Here is a 6,173-nt window from a genome sequence, read left to right as displayed (position 1 = left end):
GATAGATTTACAACTGACAGGACTATATTTTAAACTATAATTTATAGTTATAATAAATTATATAATATTTTTTAAATTTTTCTTGTAAACATATACATATTAAAGCATAAACCTAATTTGATTGGTGAAACATGGACAAGATACTAAAATTTATGTATCGTAATAAATTGTCGTATTTCTTATAAGAAATTTAAGGTAACTATAAGTTTTTTATTCTATCTATGCTATATTAAAAGCACAGAGGCCCTTAGCTAAATTTGTTTTGCCATTTTCCCCCTTTAAACATAGAGTTTATACCGGATAAAATTTATTTAATATTCTTTTTCTAAATCCTTCCTTATTTGAACTATGTAAAAAAAAAGTCATACAATTTAGGACTTTAAAATCAATTAAAATTTTAATTTATAAATATTCTTTTCTTATTTAAAGTATGTTATCACAAACTATATTTACGAATCCTCATATTAAGGCTTTGAAGTCAATTAAGATATTTATTCAAAAGAAGCTTTATCTATTGTATATTTATATTTTTCAATATTAGGAATACAATTATATTCCAAAATAATATCTTGACATACAATATTTTAGAGCAAAAATTAAAGTCCAACAAAGTCATACAAAATCTAAAAGGACTTACATAATCCGAAAGTATTCCTACTCAATCTTTTTTTATGAACTTTTTTTGTTCTATAGAATTATGCAAATCCTAGATAAATCAATATATATATAACAAAATTCATAGGTACATTTTTGGTTGGATAAAATTGTAAATACAAATACAATTTAATTTTTACAAAACACAAAATTGCCATATGGCAAAAATGAAAGAAGAAAAGAATTAGTTGAAACTCCTTCAATAATTATATCCCTAACAAAGAGCGTCTGTCATTGATTTAAAAAGGTAAAAGAAATTAGTTAATATTCCTATTAAGGAAAGTCAAAATTGTCGTACGTTCAAAAGGAGAAAAAGAATAAGAGATCAAGAAGAGAACTTAAACGTAATATATTTATAATTATTATAAAGGCCGATTATTAAACAGAAGAACTCATAGGGAAAAATATAGTTGTAATAACCTTTTTTTGGACTACAATAACTTCTATGTTGATTTTTTTAATATTTAAGATTTTAAAATTAATACAATCTTGTCTATTAATTTCTTATTTAAAATATGTAGGAAGGTTTAATAAAATCAAATCCATAAGAATCCTCCATATTGATAATACATTACCACTCTATAATATTCAATATAAAAAAAAAGTAATGCTAAATGGACTGCATAAAGCGTTGAAATTGAGAAAAAAATTTCCAAGATAATATATTATTACAGTATATCTGAATGGTTTCCTACTCAAATAATATTTTTTATTATCAATTTTTCGTGTAATATAGAAAAATATATCTAATTATTAAAGAACAACGAAATTTTTTACGAATATAAATGTGTGAGAAAAGAAAGAAAAAGGTTGGTAAGAATCCATACCACTAATGATTTTACAAACATAAAGATCTAAACGTAGAATGTCATCGATCTTTTTACTATTTGAAAATAAAACTTATGGTGGATAAAATTATAATCACGGTTAAATATTCAAACATGAAATGAACTAATATTAAGAATCTAAATCAACAGAAAATAAATTATATTTTATGTTAAAACCAAACAATCAAATCTTTCAATTAATTATTTAGCAAGAGAATTCAATTAAATTGTTTAATAAATCGTCATATGAGTAAAATAACTTTTTAAGTTAAAATAATCTTAGGGTTGTCACGACCCGGATTTTTCACTCTCGGGAGTCGTGATGGCGCTTACTAATGTGAGCTAGGCAAGCCAATTCTTAACTACTACTTCATTAACAAATTACTTCTTTTGACAATTATCAGTAATATCAGGAAAACAACGAAATTAAATAAATATATGGAAGACGTAAATTTAAGAAACTGAACAATAATGCGGAAATCAACATATGCCTCTACCCAAGAACTGGTGTCACATTACTCACGAACTTCTAAGAGTACTAAATACAACCGTTTGAAAGAAAAATATAAATTGTTTGTCTCGGAAACATGAGATAACAGACTGAAATAAAAGATAGAGGAGACTCCGGGTCTGCGGACGCCTGCCGGGCTACCTCGGTGTCTCACTGGACTGAAAGCTGGCTCTCGCGCTACTGCTGCTATCCAAGACCTAGATCTGTGCAAAAGAGCACAGAGTGTAGTATCAGCACAACCGACGCCATGTGCTGGTAAGTGTCCAGCCCAACCCCGGCGAAGTAGTGACGAGGCTAGGACCGGACTCAAAAAAACCCTGAGCAGTTCATATACATATATACAGCGGAAAAGAGATACAGAATTAACCAGATAATGTGGGAGGGGGAAAACATGATGCGGGGGAGGTAATAGTTCCGAATAGAAAAGCATCAAGTAAGGAAATAAACAACATAACTACAATATCAACAAGGAAATAGAATCAACAATTTGCACGACATCACCCTTCGTTCCTTTACTCTCATTCTCACCAAAATAATATACGGCATCACCCTTCGTGCTTTACACTCTTCCTCACCCAAACAACAATCATAAGGCAAATAGGGTAAGGAAATCTAATACCTCGAAATAATCAAATAACAGCAAGTAATGAGAGTAACAACATAACTCGGATATCAACAAGGAAATTAGAAATCAACAAATGTACGACATCACCCTTCATGCTTTTACTATCTTTCCTCACCAAATAATCAATAAAGTCGACACGGAATGGTACATCGTGCGACACGACATCACCCTTCGTGCTTTACACTCTTTCCTCACCATATAATCAATAAATATCGGTACGGAATGGTACATCATATGGCACGGCATCACCCTTCATGCTTTATACTCTTTCCTCACAATAGCAAACAATGCACAACATCACCCTTCGTGCTTTAACACTCTTCCTCACCCAAACAACAATCACAAATAAAGGGGCAAGGGAGTAGACAAATAATGATAGAAATCCCGGCAAGGGAATGCAATTGAACAGCTAAATCCCGGCAATGGAACAATATCAATAAACCTCAACATCCCGGCAAGGGAGATAATCAACAAAGCAACAGACATCCCGGTAAGGGAACAATTCAATAACTCTTTCTCTTTCTTTCACTTCTTACTTTATAACTCACTTTACCACTTGAGCCAATGCTCCAAAGGGTTCAATTATCTCGGATACTTTAACAATTCGTATTACCACTCGAGCCAATGCTCCTCGAAGTTCAAAGATCACAATTTCTTTCACATGCTCTTTACAACATATAGAAATCATCATTTAGGCATAAAAGATACAACAAAATCAAAATATCGGCAACATGAAGAATCACGGTCATGCTAGACACCAACGTATAGATACTCGTCACCATGCCTATACGTCGTACTCGATAGTTAGCACTTAGCAAATAAAACTCAACTCCTAATCCCTAAAGCTAAGGTTAGACCAAACATTTACCTTGAAGCTTTGAACACCACTCAAGCCTCAATTATAGCTTTACCTCTTTGTTCCACCACCAATCCGCTCGAATCTAGTCACAAGTTATTTAATTACATCAATAAATGCTAAATGAGTCAACCCCAATGCATGAAAATAAGTTTTACAAGGTTTTACCCAAAAAGGTCAAAAATGCCCCCTGGCCCACGTGGTCGAAACTCGAGGTTCAGACCAAAACCCGGTTACCCATTCCCCCACAAATCCAAATATATGGTTTGTTTTGAAATCGGACCTCAAATTAAGGTCCAAGGACTACGCACACAAATCGAGACAACTACAAATAAGGTTTTCAAGGCCTCGAAAGCACGAAATGGATAAGAAAACAGGTGATGACCCTATGGGTCGTCACAAGGGTACATAAATTTATTCCATAAAAAGTGTATTAGAGATTAAAAAAAATAGATCACAAAGTAAAAGAGATTAATATAATAATAAGAAGGCCATACAAGTGTTTGAGGAAGCACAACTAAAGCTAAATCCTAAACAAGAATAAGCTTTCAAGATTATATTATAAAAAATCGACTCCGGTATAGTGGGATTATCCTTTGTAAATGTCTCCAGTGGAATCGAAATAATATTTCTATGTCATGCATTACTTGCAAATGTCAGCATGATATTGTTAGCAATAAGAACAAGTGGTGTACCAGCAACGATTTTATTATGAGGTCGTACAACTCACTTCAAATTTGATATACCTCTTCAAATAACTAAATTAATCATCATAAATATCAAATCATAGCAATAATGCTAAATTTATAAGGAAGGCAAAAGTGATAATATGGGATGAAGCGCTTTTGGTTAAGCGTCATAGATTTAAACAATCACCCACAGTTTTAGAGATATAATGGATATAGATGAAGCGTTTGGTGGAAAAATAATTGTCACGACCCGGATTTTCACCCTCGGGAGTCGTGGTGGCACCTACTAATGTGAGCTAGGCAAGCCAAACCTTTAATCTAATTACTTCATTAACCAATTATTTCTTTTTAACAAATATAAGACGATAACGTGGTAATAGCGGAAATTCAAATTTAAGCGGAAGACAACAATAAGATTTATGTAAAAAACTGCATCTATTACAAATACTTAAGCCTTAACCACCCAAAACCTGATGTCACAGTGTCACAGATTGTCTAAGATTGCTATATACAAAGTCCGAAGAAATAACAGTACACTGTTTCTGAATAAAAGGAAAATAAAACAGGAAATAGGGACAGAGGGAGATGCCAGGGCCTGCGGATGCCTGTAGGTCTACCTATGGACTGAAGGAAGCCTCCAAGATACTGTCCAAAAGCTGCTCCAGGATCTGCACATAGTGCAAAGTGTAGTATCAACACAACTGACCCCATGTGCTGTAAGTGTCCAGCCTAACCCCGGCGAAGTAGTGACGAGGCTAGGACCAGACTACCAAATAAACCTATGCAGTTCAAATATATATACAGCAGAAAAAAATACAAAAATAAACAAATAAGGATAGGATAGGGAAACATGCTTCGGGGAATAACAGGTAAAACATAATATCAAGAGAATTATAAAGGAATTAAAATCAACCACTAACAAGAATAAGGAAAACAAAGGCAGATTTTACTTTCTTTTCACTTCTTGTTGCAGGGGTGCAACCCGATCCCATTTCCTGTATCTCGTGGCAGGCGTACCACCCGCTCCCATTTCATGTATCTCGTGGCAGGCGTGCCACCCGCTCCCATTTCATTTATCTCGTGGTAGGCGTACCACCCGCTCCCATTTCATTTATCTTATGGTAGGCGTACCACCAACTCCCATTTCATTATATCTTGTGGTAGGCGTACCAACCGCTCCCATTTCATTATATCTTGTGGTAGGCGTACCACCCGCTACCATTTCATTACCGCTCCCATTTACAAGCCAACAATAATCATAAGGAATCCCGGCAAGTGAACAAGAGCAATATAACAACTTTCCGGTAAGGGAACAATGATATTTCTACAACATCCCGACAAGGGAACAATAATATCAAAACAAACATTCCGGCAAGGAAACAATACTATCAAAACAAACATCCCGGCAAGGGATCATTAATATCAAACAAATATCCCGGTAAGGGAACAATGGTGATAATAACATATGAAGCGCAATAAACCACAACGGAGTCATAACAATTATAATACAAGACTCACGGGCATTCTTGACACCAATGTATAGATACTCGTCACCATGCCTATACGTCGTACTCCACAATTAACATGTAGCAAATAAGACACAATTACTAATCCCTCAAGCTAAGGTTAGACCAAACACTTACCTCAATGCCACGAACACAATTCACGTTTCAATTATAGCTTTATCCCTTGATTCCACCACCAATTTGCTCGAATCTAGCCACAAGTTACTTAATTACATTAATAAACGCTAAATGAATCAACCCCAATGCATGAAAATGAGTTTTTCTAAAGTTTTGCCCAAAAAGTCAAAAACCGCCCCGGGCCCACATGGTCAAAACCCGAGGTTCGAACCAAAACCCAATTACCCATTCCCCCACGAACCCAAATATATAATTTGTTTTGAAATCGGACTTCAAATTGAGGTCTAAATCCCCAATTTTTGAAAAACCTAGGTTCTACCCAAAACACCTAAATTGCCCCATGAAAATCATTGATTTTGAGTTGAAAT

The sequence above is a fragment of the Nicotiana sylvestris genome, chromosome 10 (assembly GCF_000393655.2).
Source record: "Nicotiana sylvestris chromosome 10, ASM39365v2, whole genome shotgun sequence".
Taxonomy (NCBI): domain Eukaryota; kingdom Viridiplantae; phylum Streptophyta; class Magnoliopsida; order Solanales; family Solanaceae; genus Nicotiana; species Nicotiana sylvestris.
This window is presented reverse-complemented; position numbering follows the sequence as displayed.